Raw genomic sequence first — 14,227 nt, forward strand, 5'->3', positions numbered from 1 at the left:
TGGATTCTTAATCACTGTGCCACTAGGGAAGCCCAACTTTCAATTATTTGGGGTATGTACATAGAAGTGTATCATATGATAATTCAATGTTTAATTATTTTAAAGGAACCACCATACCATTTTCCACAGTAGCTACACTCTTTTGCATTCCCACCAGCAGTTGAGGTTCCAGTTTCTCCACATCCTCACCAACACTTGCTATTTTTTGTGTTTTTGATGATAGCCAGCCTAATGGGTATAAAGTAGTATCTCTTTGTGGCTTTGATTTGCATTTCCCTAATGATTAGTGATGTTGAGCTTCTTTTTTTAAATACTTAAAAAATTTTATTCAAGTAGAGTTGATTTACAGTGTTGTGTTAATTTCTCCTGTACCACAAAATGATTCAGTTATACATATGTATACATTCTTTTTCATATTCTTTTCATTATGGTTTATCACAGGATACTGAATATAGTTCCCTGTGTTCTACAGTAGGATCTTGTTGTTTATCCATTCTATATATAATAGTTTGCATCTGCTAATCCCAAACTCCCAACCCACCCCTCCCCCACTTCCCTTCCCCCTTAGAAACCACAAGTCTGGAGAACTTTTATATTTGCTTCTGCCAGATATTACAGAGGTATCCTTCCTCCAGGATCATTTGTATGTTAATTTCTTGGTGTTGGATTTCCGTGATTATGTGGGTAAGGTAAATTCGAACCCCAAATATTGTCCCATAGATATTCACAGGGAAGTTTTTTCTACTTCAGAGCCTAGACTAGGACAGGCTTTGTTTTTCTCAAGGCTGGTGAATCAGTTTTTCACTAATCTGCCTTTTTATTGAGGGTGTATCTCTTCAAGGGTTACAGCCTTCATGTAGGCATCTCAGTTCTGATTCCCTGCCCCACTCAAGGCCAAGATGTCACATATCCCATACCAGTGTTAAATGGTGAAACTCAAGCACTTAGGTCCAAAACTCCCTCAAAGAAAGCCATAGATTCAGCTTATCCAAAATCTGCTTTAGTTTTATTTATTTTTTAAATTTAATTTTTATTTTATATTCAAGTATAGCTGATTTACAATGTTGTGTTAGTTTCAGGCATACAGCGAAGTGATTCATTTATACATATACATATATCCATTCTCTTTTAGATTATTTGCCCATGTAGTTGTTACAGAATATTGGGTAGAGTTCCCTGAGCCATACAGAGTAGGTCCTTGTTGATTATCTATTTTATATATAGTAGTGTGTATATGTTAATCCCAAACTCCTAATTTATCCCTCCCCAGACGTTTCCCCTTTGGTAACCATGCAGCCCCATGGTTTGTTTTTGAAGTCTGTGAGTTTGTTTCTGTTTTGTAAATAAGTTCATTTTTAATTTTTTAGATTTCACATATAAGTGACTTACTTCACTTAGTATGATAATCTCCAGGTCCATCCATGTTGCTTCAAATGGCATTATTTCATTTTTTATGCCTGAGTAATATTCCATTATATATATATATATCACATCTTCTTTATCCATTCATCTCTCGATGGACATTTAGGTTGCTTCCATGTCTTGGCTGTTGTAAATAATGCTGCTGTGAACATTGGGGTGCATGTATCTCTTTGAATTACGGTTTTCTCTGGATATATGCCCAGGATTGGGATTGCTGGATCATATGGTAGTTCTATTTTAGTATTTTAAGGAAACTCTATACCGTTCTCCATAATGGTTGTACCAGTTTACATTCCCACCAACAGTGTAGGAGGGTTCCCTTTTCTTCACACCCTCTCCAGCATTTATTGTTTGTAGACTTTTTGATGATGGCCATTCTGACCAGTGTGAGGTGATACCTGATTGAAGTTTTGATTTGCATTTCTATAATAATTAGTGATGTTGAGCATCTTTTCATGTGCTTTTTGGCCATCTGTATTTCTTCTTTGGACAAATGTTTATTTAGATCTTCTGCCCATCCTTTGATTGGGTTGTTTGTTTTTTTTTTGATGTTGAGCTGTATGAGCTGCTTATATATTTTGAAGATTAAGCCCTTGTTGGTTGCTTCGTTTGGCAAATATTTTCTTTCATTGTGTGGGTTGTCTTTTTGTTTTGTTTGTGGTTTCCTCTGATGTGTAAAAGCTTTTAAGTTTCATTAGGTCCCATTTGTTTATTTTTGTTTTTATTTTCACTACTCTAGGAGGTAGATTCAAAAAGATATTGCTGTAATTTATGTCAAAGAGTGTTCTGCCTATGTTTTCCTCTAAGAGTTTTATAGTATCTGGTCTTACATTTAGGTTTTTAATCTATTTTGAGTTTATTTTTGTGTATGGTGTTAGAAGATGTTCTAGTTTCATTCTTCTACATGTAGCTCTCCAGTTTTCCTAGCACCACTTACTGAAGAGACTGTCTTTTCTCCATTGTCTAGTCTTGCCTCCTTTTGCATAGATTAATTGACCATAGGTGTGTGGGTTTATTTCTGGGCTTTCTATCCTGTTCTGTTGACCTATAGTTCTGTTTTTGTAGGAGTACCATACTGTTTTGACTAACGTAGCTTTGTAGTAGTAGTTTCTTGTGTTTTCTGATGATAACCATTCTAGTGGGTATAAAGTAGTATCTCATTGTGGTTTTGATTTGCATTTCACTAATGGTTAGTGATGTTGAACTTCTTTTTATATGTTTATTGGCCATTTGTATATCTTTGGAGAGATGTCTGGTCAAGCCCCTTTCCCATTTTTTAAAAACTGGGTCATTTGTTTTTTTATCATTGAGTTATAGTTCTTTGTATATTCTGGATATTAATCCCTTATCAGGTACATGATTTGCATGGGTCTGTCCATTTTGTATGTAGAACTTTTACACAAGGTTTCATTTTGCTAAATGATTTTTAAAAGAGCTTTAAAGCTCTATATCACTGTTGTTGTTATTTTCACGTTTGTTATCCTAGGTGTTACACACTGCACTGGTTTAGAGGGTATAGATGGTAGGACCTTGGTAATTACTTCATTGCTCATGATTAATTTACAGTAACTGCTTTAGAATTTCTCACACTATTCAAAATGTGGCACTGGCTACTCTTATTTGCATACATGGCTTTATAGATTACCTCATATTTGCCATGAAAGAAAACGATGATTAAGGCTAAATGATTTTTAAAATATTTTTTCTTTCATCCATGGCAATTGTATCCTTTGACCGAACTTTAAAGGTACCAGATTCTTCATCATATCAGCTGGGTAGGGATTCTTTTTAGACTTTTCAGAAAATCTTTAAAAGATTGAGTTCTAAGATGTTTCTAGATGGAACCACCATTTGAGATGTGAAAGTATCATTCAACCAACAGTAATGCAAATGGAGGACCAGAATATCAGGTTAAATTATAGAATGTTTATTTTTCCATCCTGAAACATAGTAACTTAGGAGGGGAAATAATGTCATATAATGTTAAGCAAGAGGCTGAAATTGCTCATGTCATTACTGGTCACTGGTCCTAGCACTGTGGTAGACTGGACATACTGTGCAGCCCTGCTTGTGGCTCTTTGAAGTCGGGGCTGCTTAAATGCTCAGGTGTTAACATAGAACTTTAGGAGCCCACTTTGCTTTCTGAAAGATAATTTGAGAACCACTGGCCTAGGGCTGTCCCTTGCCAGGTTCTTAAACCTCTTGATTTCTAAATTAAGGGAAGTGTTTTTGTTTTTAATGAATTAGGACACTTTGTTCCAGTCTGTCTCCCAGTTGTTTCTTCACTTTTTGTCATCTTTCTTCAGACAGTACGTTAAGTGTTTTTTGATGCTTTTATTTCCTTCTTCGACTCTAATGAATTGTGCCTGGTGAAATCCATATACCTTGTGTCGACATTTCTATGAAGCTTTTGAATATATCCTTTTACTAAAGAACAGAAGTCAACCAAAATGGGGGAATCTTTTAGCCCTGAAGTATTACTTCTCTCTCACCTGCTGTACTTTGAGTCTGAGTATGAACCGTCATAGACATTGAGGGTATTGAGGGTATGCAATAGTGTATCTTTGTGCCATGTGATTTGAGTTCATAGAATAGTACTTGGCAAGCAACAAAGTAACTTTTGACCAATTTATAGATGAGAGGGGAAGGGCAAATGCAGTGATCCCAACCTGACACCATTTTGACCCTGGCTCTTTTCAGTATCTCAGGTGTTTGCTGGACCCCATAGCTGGTTTCCCTTGCCACTTTACTCCTCCCCCTCCCACCTCCTGCTTTCCTCTGATCAGCAGGAAACAGGGACATGAACAAGCACATGGGAATCTTTCACAGAACAGTCGTTTCCATTCAGGTGTCTAGGTCTCTCTGCTCATAGGACTTTCCCTTTAGTTCACTCTTCATGAGAATTTCTGAAGGTCATTTTATTTTCTTTTGGATATATATACTGAGGAGAGTAGCAATTTCTGTTATTTTTAGTCTCTGTATGTGGAGAAGGTGAAAACATGGTTTGATTCCTTAGGAACCTGTGTAAATGTGCTAAAAGAGAAATATTCAAGAAATGAAAAAGGGGATTTCCTTCTAACTTTCCATGCCCTTTGCTTTTGCTACGTTAGTATACATTAGTATATATGTGTGTGTGTGTGCGTGCACAACATACTTGTTAAAATCTTGAGTTTTGAGGAAAGATGTCATTGAGCATCCACCTTTCTTTTATGCTCTTAAATAAAAGATGCTAAACAATATTTCTTTAGTTGTTTGTATGAAATGAATATAGGCATAGACATCCATGTGAGGGCCTATACACTCAGCAGGATCATAAGAAAGCCAAGGATTTACATTCAGGGCAGTATCAAGGATTTTTGTACCAATCAAAAGATGTGGTATCAATCAAAAGTATAGTTAATTCTCAGTTGTGTAGTAAGTGTGCAGATTAACTGGTATAAAAAATCAGTGCATTTGTGAAAAAAGTTGAAATCACTATGAATCTGAAGAATCATCCCCATTTTACAAGGCATGCATTTCTCTCTCTCTTTTTTTTTGAGATACATGGACACTGCCTCATACATGAGCACAGACCACCTCATGCTCTCACCAGTTATCCTCCCCTGCGTAGTAGATTGGACGTCTCTCCCTTCTTGTGGCAATGGCCCTCACAGGGCAAAGCAGTAGCCATATAGCTAAGGGAAGGGAGATGGAGGGAGAAGGCTGTTGATTTTCTCTTCCTCAGAGCCAGGATTGGGAAAATGGGGACATTTTGAGGACAGGAATAAAGAAGAGGAAGCAAGCGCTGGAACTGTATCCCTGGCCAATTCTGGTGGTTTTAATTTTTTCAAACAGAGAACTGAACTAAAAAATAGAAAATGCAGACTATTTCAACAATTTAAAACCTTTTATTATGTTCATCAAGTACTTTATGTCTTGATTCGCATTTACAAACTATACTATGTTTTCTTTTTTTCCTTACCTTTGGGGTGATATCTGTATGGCAAATATGTAGCTAGAAGTTAAAACAATTTTTCTGTAGTTGTAGAAATAATACATGTAGAAAAGTACATAAACATGATTTACACTTTAATAAATTATTAAAACATTAATACATATGTAACTGCCATCCAGGTCAATAAATAGAATATTGCCAGCATCTTGAAAGCCTTTCTCACATACCCTCCCAATAATACTGCTTCCTTTCCTCTAAATGTAGCAGATTTCCTGGCTTTTTTGGAGTAATCACTACAGTTTAGTTTTACCTGTTTTTGAACATTATATAAATGAATCATACCTTATATATTCTTATGGGTTGGTTTCTTTCTCTCAACCAGTGATTGTCAGTTCATCTCTATGACTGTAGTAGTAGTTTCTACATTTTCATTGCTCCATAGTATTCCCTTGTATGAATATTTTATTTATTCTACTCTTGATTGGCATATAGATTGTTTTCAATTTAGGTCTATTATGAATAATACTGCTACGAGCATTCTACTAGTGTACATAAACACATAAGCTTAGAGTGTGCTTTGAGGGAAAACTTGTAATTCATGGATTTTTGTCTGATTATCCTATGATTTACCGAGAGAAGTGTGTGAAAATTTCCTGCTATGATTGGAATTTATTATTTTTCATTGTAGTTATGTTAATTTTTGTGTTATATTTTAAGCTTTATATGTTGTTCTACATTCCCATGTTATTGTGTACATACAAACTTAAATTGTCATGTATTCCTGGTAAATTAAACATTTTATCATTCTGAAGTGATTCCGTTTACCTCTAGTAATGCTTTTTGCCCCAAAGTGTGTTTAAATTGAAACTGTTTGATTTTCTTTTTTTAACATCTTTATTGGAGTATAATTGCTTTTCAATGTTGTGTTAGTTTCTGCTGTGTAACAAAGTGAATCAGTTATATATATACATATATCCCCATATCCCCTCCTGCTTGCGCCTCCCTCCCACCCTCTCTATTTGATTCTTTTGGTTAGGTTAACATGGCATTTTTTTCCTTATTCTTCTTTTAGCCTCTCTGTTATTCCTACATCCTTACATTTTAGATGTGTCTTTGTAACAACATTTAGCTTTTTAAAAAATTCAAAACTGATCATCTGTGGTTTTTACTTGTAGAATTTAATCTATTTGCATATTATATAATTACTGATATATTTGAGTTTAAATCTACCATCTTATTGTGTGCTTTTTATTTATTTTGTCTATTCTATATTCCTTTTCTCTCCAGTCTTGCCCTTTTGGGGGTTAAGTGTTTTTTACTATGAATTTTTCTCCTCTGATAACTTGGAGATTCTATACTGTCTTTTATTCTTCCATTAGCAGATAGCCTAGAAATTATGGTATGCTTTTTTGAATTGTTAAAGTCGAATGTTAACACTTTTATCCTCCTTTTCCTGGAAAATGCAAGGACTTTAGAAATCTTTCGTCTGTCATTCTCCTGGCATATGTACTATTGTTTTGTATATTTTAATTTCAGTATATATATGTATAAAACCCCAATAATACTATTCTTATTTTATATCATAAGTGTTAATTTAAAATTTCACATGTATTTATCATTTTTTATTATTTTTTCATTTCTTCTGACATCTCTAGACTTCCATCTGGAATCATTTTCCATCTTCCTGAAGAGCATCCTTTAGAGCAGGTTTACTGGTGACAGATTCTTTCAGTGTGTCAAAAGGGCTTTATTTTACCTTTATTCCTGAAGAGTATTTTAGCTTGGTGTAGTATTCTAGGTTGGTCCTTTCTTCCTTTCATTGCATTGAAGATAGGTTTTCTAGCTTTTTCTCACTGTATTTCTGTGTATCTTATCCATTCTTCTGTATTTTTCCACTGTTTTTACTTTCCATGTTGAATTCTAGATAGTTTCTTCTAATATATCTTCCAAGTTTATCAAATCCCTTTTCAACTGTGTTTAATTAGCTGTTAAACCTGTCTGTTGAATTCTTAATTTCAGTTTTTTTTTAGTTCTAGAATTCCTGCTTTTTTTGTTTGTTTGTTTGTTTTTCATCTACAGGGTCATTTTTTAAATAATTTTCAGTTCCTTGATGAAATTTTTTGGCTTTCATCTTCATAAGGGACCCTCTTAGTTACTTTATAGTTTTTGTCTAGTTTTTGAACTATCTTGAGTACCTCTCTGTTTTGGGGTTTTTTGTTGTTGTTGTTCTTGTCCATTGTTTTGGGGTTCTTGTTCATGTGTTCTTTTCTTCCTGTGTGCCTGTCTTTGATTATTTAATTTTGTTGGATTTGAAAAATTATTTTCAGAAATAATTAGAAAGGTATGATGATGTTATTTTTCTCCAGAGAGGAATTTTGTTTGCATCTTGCAGGTACCTAGCAGCACTAGCAACCTGGGACCACCTTAGTTCAGTTTCAGTTTCATAGTTAGGCTGTAGTCTGTATGCAGGCTGGTTTACTTCTGGGTCACCCATACTCTCAGGGTGGACCTCTGTGGGTGCAGTCCTCAATGTGAGGTGGTTTACCAAGACCTCACTTTGACAGGCCTGGCCTCCTACTTTTACTCTCTAGCAAGGCTGTCAGAATTGCTGCTTTGTCTTTAAACTACCTCTTCAGGATCAGAAAAGCCTCCCTAGGCCTGTGCCACCTTATGTGCCAAGATCTTTCTCTGAAAATTCCGAACTATCTTGCTGTTTCTTTGGTGATTTTTGAATTATGTTTTTATATTTCATGTAGCCTTATAGAATAACTTTCAGCAGGAAGGTTGGTCTCAACTATATAGTCTGAAATAGTACTGAAATTGGGTGTAATTTTAAAGAAAGTATGTTTGCATTAAATATAGTCTGTATCATACTTTTTTCTACCTCACCTATCCTGGTTAATCAAGAGAACTTATTATAGACTTTACCTCCAGCTAATTTAGAGTGGTTAGAAAAGCCAGATAAAACATATTTGGAAGATACTGGAGAACTATGAAGGTACTCATGACTCAAGGGGTTAAGATCTTGGGATGAAGGGAGGTGCAAAGTTCTGAGCAGACATTTTACAGCAGCTTTTCAACCTCAGGGCATTTGTCACTTCTTGAGAAGCTGGGAGAGACCAAGAACCTAGAAGAAGGCCTGTACTACTAAAAGTGAGAGAAGTTAGCAGACTTTTGGCAATTTCACAGGATTGGAGAGACCTACATTGGAGTTCCAAAGGTAAGATTGTTAACCTGACTACCTAAAAATGTAAAACTTCTATACGTCAGGAAACATCATAATAGCAGGAGAATGGATAAAATTAGAAAAATCACTATTTTTCAACCTCTGATGGACCTAAAATGATCATCAGAAGATCCTAAAACCATTAGAGAAAAGGTGGTGGTGAACTTTATAATGGATGGATTTGTTTGACAATACCTGAAACCACTGATCAGTTTCAACATTATGATACATGAGACAACCCGATATTATATGTGACTTCTGATTTGATTCAAAGAACACAACACCACAAATGAAGTATTCTTGCAAAAGAACTAACCCTGAATCTAATGAAACCTCTAGGTCTAGCTATCAGTTTGCAAGCAATATAGAAGAGAGAGCAAAACATGTTAAAGACCACCACAAGAAATGCTAAATGCACAAGTGTGAGAGATTCTGTAGGTCAAATGTGTTGGTTTTTCCCAGGGATAAATGATATGAAGAGGTTAAAAAAAAAAGAAGAGTACTTGTTACAGATTAGAGAAGCCTTTTTTTTTTTTTACATCATTTTGTTACAGATTAAAGGAGAAATATCAGTACTGACTACATTCAATGTGTGGATCTTGTTTGGATCCAAATATAAACGATCCAAATATAAAGGGAAGTTTTTAAGAAATTTGAACATAGAAGGGCTATTAGATGATAGCATTGTTGGCTTTATTGGATATGAAAGAGATATTGTAGTTAAGTTTCTTCTAAGTCTTTATAAAAAAGAGACAGATCAAGGTATTTTGAGTAAAGTGATATGGTATCTGTGATTTGCTTTAAAAATGGAAAATCTTGATAATTGTTTGAACTGTTTAAAGGGTACATAGGATTCATTTGGCTGTTTACTTTTTTTTTTTTTTTTTTTTGCGGTACGCAGGCCTCTCACTGTTGTGGCCTCTCCCGTTGCGGAGCACAGGCTCCAGACGCACAGGCTCAGCGGCCATGGCTCATGGGCCCAGCCGCTCCGCGGCATGTGGGACCTTCCCAGACCGGGGCACGAACCCGTCCGTGTCCCCTGCATCGGCAGGCAGACTCTCAACCACTGCGCCACCAGGGAAGCCCTACTTTTTTTTTTTTGAATACTAAAAAATACTCACTGAACAGTACCAAATAAAAAGAAAAAGAAAGAAAACATCATAAAAAGAATTTCACTTGTGCCACACAATTTGTGTTTTAAGCGAGATCATCATAAAGTACTCTCCTTAATGGGTGAAAGTCTACGGTTTATGTCAGATAAAAAGGGCATAAACTCATTTTATTTGTATAGTGTATTCCTTAGCTGTTAGTTTTATCTGTTAGACTTGTGTAACTCTTCCACTTCTGAGGAGGCAAACCAGTCTCATTAAAACTATATGGAAAAGAAGGGCAGTTCTTCAGAGCATAAGTGGGGTGCGTATACAGTTGTCCCTTGATATCTGCAGGGGGTTTATTCCAGGACCCCGCAGATACCAAAATCCACAGCTGCTCAATTCCCTTGTATAAAGTGGCATAATATTTGCATATAACCTACACACATTCTCCCATATAGTTTACATCATTTCTAGATTACTTGCAATACCTAATACAATGTAAATGCTGTGTAAATAGTTGTAAATACAAGGTAAATGCTTTGTAAATAGTAGCGGGTGCATGGCAAATTTTTTGGAACCTTCTGAAATTAAAAAAATTTTCCATCCACAGATGCAAAACCTATGGATAGGGAGTGCTGACTGTATATTAAAAGAACAGGAAAAGGGTGTTAGGCGGGCAAAAACAACAGATATGCCCACTGTCTCTTGTTGGTTACTCAAGACATTCAAACCTATTGCTTTCCATACAAAGAATTTTTAAAACACTTCCCACTAACATAATTTAGCTTTCTCTTCCTTCCAAAAAGGGAGGTAATTCAAAGTAATGCCTGGTTAATGCGTCTAGCTTGAAGTCCAGAGGTTCTGGATAATGTCAGTTCCTTTTCCCATCTTTGTTATTATCTGTAAATTATAGATTTTAGCAAATTTATCTACTAATCATATACTTTATATATGCAGTCGTAGGAGAGGGGAAAATGAAAGAGAAGGGAATTTTAAAAAATTATGTGACATAGCAAGCAAGACATATACAGATAACATCCAAAAACCTCACTCATGCATTTTGACCAAGCAGGCATAATTTGCACATGATGATAGAGTGCTGCTGGGTACACCCAGCTTTGTGGCTTGGAAGATCAGTCCAGTCACTGAGGCCTGCCCTAAGGTTTTTCCAGAATCCAGGTCTTCCACACAGGCTTTTAAGAGTGTCGGATCTGCTGGATCGTAGCTGAGTGGCGGAGCACTTCAGTGTGGACAGATTAGCTGTATTGTGATTAGTCCTCTGGGCCTACCCACATTTCCTCCTTGCCAGGCAGGTGGGTAGAAGCAGGTAAATGGTCTAAAACCCATGTAGTATATGTGACCTTCAGAATCCCAGAGGTATCAGCCAAGCATTTTGCTTCTTAGCAGGTGTAAGGTATAGCACTTATCATTCACTTTCTTTTTTGTTTGTTTATTATTATTAATTTTGAGTCAGTAACTAGTACACATGGCATTAAATTGAAAAGGTGCAAAAAGGTGTACAGTAAAAGTACAGAAAAGGACATTTCCTTTCCTGCACTTATCATCCATCTACTTAGGTCTCCACAATGGAGGCAACCACTGGTACTAGATTCTGGTGTATCCTCATTTTAAAGGGCATATCCTGACCAGACCACAGACCATTGGATTACAGGACACTTCCTGAAGTGGCAGGCCCTGTATGTTCATGGGATTTATATCCCACCATATGGAATACAAACAAGGCATCCGTATCTTCCTACTTTGATCAGCCTGATATCTTCAATATGGTAGACCAGTGTAATGTGCTGTATCCGGAATTGATATCTTTGAGTCAGATGAAAGTCAACTGCTTTCTCATGTCCTCAGTTTATCGCCATGGAGAAATGCATTTACCAGCTTCTTAACTGTATTCTGTGTGCCAAGGGTAGTGTTAATTTGCTCCAGTTAGGATTCATATCTAAAAGTACACCTTGAGTTGGAGTCACGATTTGATTACATTTATGACAGCCTAATATCACTGACTAAGACCCATTGGCCCCTCAGCTGGGCAGTGAGGTTCTCTGCAAGTCATCAGATATGTGATTTTTTTTTTTGATAGTCAAGTGGTTTCATTTGGCCATTCCTACTAGAAGAGTATAATGATTCAGGATCCCTGTGTGAGGTGATGCCTCATTGATCTGTATTACCTTCTTCTTCCATGGACTTCTGGTTTCCAGTTCCCTAATAGGAACAGAAGTTTCACTGTCATTTTACCTGACTTGGCCCAGTAGCAGTTCTAAATTCCCCTCCTTTATCCAAAGGTCTGTTGTCTGCAGCCCACTATCTGGTATCAGTTTGTATCCGATACTGTATAACATCAGACTATATCAGTTTGTGTTCTTTTGTTTTGTTTTGTTTTTTGTGGTATGTGGGCCTCTCACTGTTGTGGCCTCTCCCGTTGCGGAGAACAGGCCCCGGATGCGCAGGCTCAGCGGCCATGGCTCACGGGCCCAGCCACTTCGCGGCATGTGGGATCCTCCCAGACCAGGGCACAAACCCGTATCCCCTGCATCAGTAGGCGGACTCTCAACCACTGCGCCATCAGGGAAGCCCTGTGTTCTTTTACTGAAAATCACAGAAACCAATAGTGGTTAATTTAAGAAAAAAAAAAAAATTAGCCTCTGGGTAGCTGACAGAATTAAAGAGAAAGCTGAAAAGTCATACCTTGTTAAGGAGATGACATAGGGATCTAGACTAAGAGAATCTTTGAATGACTTAGTTCCACCTTTATGGCAATCTGCTCAAGATTCAGATTCCCAGTAGAGAGTCTAGTTTGCCTAATTTGAATCATCATCTCACCCCTTGACTGATGGCATAGGTACCTTGATTAATGGACCTGCCAAGACTTGGGGAATATAGGGGAGATACTTCCCTAAAGGAAAAGTAAGGTGTTATAACTAAAAATGGCAAATGGTAAACAGGCAAAACCAACAGATGCCCATTCCAGAGTGTGCAGATTAGGTCAGCATTTCTCAGTAGGGGCATCGTTGGTTGGCCTTTGGGGGAAGACCATTTTCCTTTTTGAGCTGCTGTCCCAGTGCATTGCAGTGTGTTCAGCATCCTTGGCTCTTGGACAGTAAATGCCAGCAGCACCTCCACTGCTACCATCACAACCAGGGTACCACCTGTTTCACAACCACTATCATCTCCCTACTCCCACTGCCCCCACTCCCCAGATAGGCTGTGAAATAGAGCATCCAGGACCACTGCACTGCATGATCCCTAAAGCTTTTTCCATTTAAAACAGTCAGATGCATTTCCTTTGCTAAACTAAAGATTGTTTGTAATTTTGTTAAAATAAAATAGTTTCTTGTCTCTTCCATCAAAAAGTTCTTCAATTTGATATCCCTAAATATCTAAACTGACTTACATGTAGAGCCATATGAAACATGTTAGAAATTCATCAATTTGTTTCTTCAGTTTATTTCTTTGTTTAAGGGCATGGACTTTAGAGCTGAAGTCTTTGAATTCAGATTCCACAACCATAGCTTTGCTAGTTACTAACAGTTACTTCCTTTGGCTTTTACATAATCTTTCTTTGGGCAATTGCATAATCTCTCTGTGCTTCTGTAAAATGAGGATAGTAGTACATACCCATTTCATAGGGTTGTTGTGAGGATCAAATTAGCTAGTATGCATAAGGTATTTAATATATTGCCAAAAGCATAGTAATTATATGAATATGTAAGCTATTACTATATTTATAAAATGGGATATTAATAATTAAGTTTTACATAGGTAACATAAAAATACCTTCAAAATTTCTTTTTGGGGGGAGTTACCTTTTAAAAATTAAATTGCTCTACCTGGAAAAGCATTTTGTTATAACATTTAGCTTAGAACTATACTTTGAAAAATATTTCCTCATTCAACATTTATTGAGTATTTTCTAGACCTGGGCTAAATTCAAGGAAGACAGAGAATGCATGTACCAGTAGAGGCAATAATAACTGAGTGAACAAATAAATGCCCAGGGTAATTAACCGGTGTGCTCAGAGCTGTGGAGGCATCGCAGAAAAGCCTGGAAGGAGGGTTTGGTGTGTTGGTAAACAGATGAAAGGCCTGGAGTGGACTCTGGTCAGCTGGGGAGAGGCAACATAGGACATGGGAGGATGTGCTGGAGCTATGTTTTACAAGGCCTTGGAGACTCTGGTAAGGAGCCGTTATCTTTTCTGCAGGGGGTTGAGATTTCCTTCCAAGGAACGTATTGAAGGGGGTTTTAAGCAGGAGTGTACTAGGTCTGATTTACATTTGGGAAAGTTGTTTTTGTTGACAGTGTAGAAAATGAACTGGAGATGAATAGGTGGGACCAGATAGAAGACTCTAGGGAAGAAATGGACAGGAATGGGATTGGGATGGCAGTAGTGGAAATGGAAAGAAATGAATGAGGTCAAATGAAATCACGTATATTTATTTTAGAGGTAGAATTGACAGGTATTGGTGGTGGCTTGGATGAAGAAGATAGAGAAAGAGGAATCAGACATCTAGATTTTTGGCTGTGTATGTGCCATT

The 14,227-nt window shown here is 36.9% G+C and overlaps 1 protein-coding gene across 5 annotated transcripts in view; it reads left to right on the plus strand.

Annotated features, from left to right (window-relative positions):
- Nucleotides 1-14,227, plus strand: part of FANCC (FA complementation group C) — a 287,705-nt gene that overhangs the window by 80,686 nt on the left and 192,792 nt on the right. For 3 of the 5 annotated variants that reach the window (XM_082621594.1, XM_082621597.1, XM_082621596.1), the window contains exon 2: nt 8,443-8,576. The exons of the other annotated variants lie outside the window; for them this stretch is intronic. The gene's annotated coding sequence lies outside the window, so the exon portion shown is untranslated. The remainder of the gene's footprint in view (nt 1-8,442; nt 8,577-14,227) is intronic. 5 annotated transcript variants of the gene reach the window in all.

Source organism: Mesoplodon mirus, assembly GCF_964341445.2.
Source record: "Mesoplodon mirus genome assembly, chromosome: 1".
NCBI lineage: Eukaryota > Metazoa > Chordata > Mammalia > Artiodactyla > Ziphiidae > Mesoplodon > Mesoplodon mirus.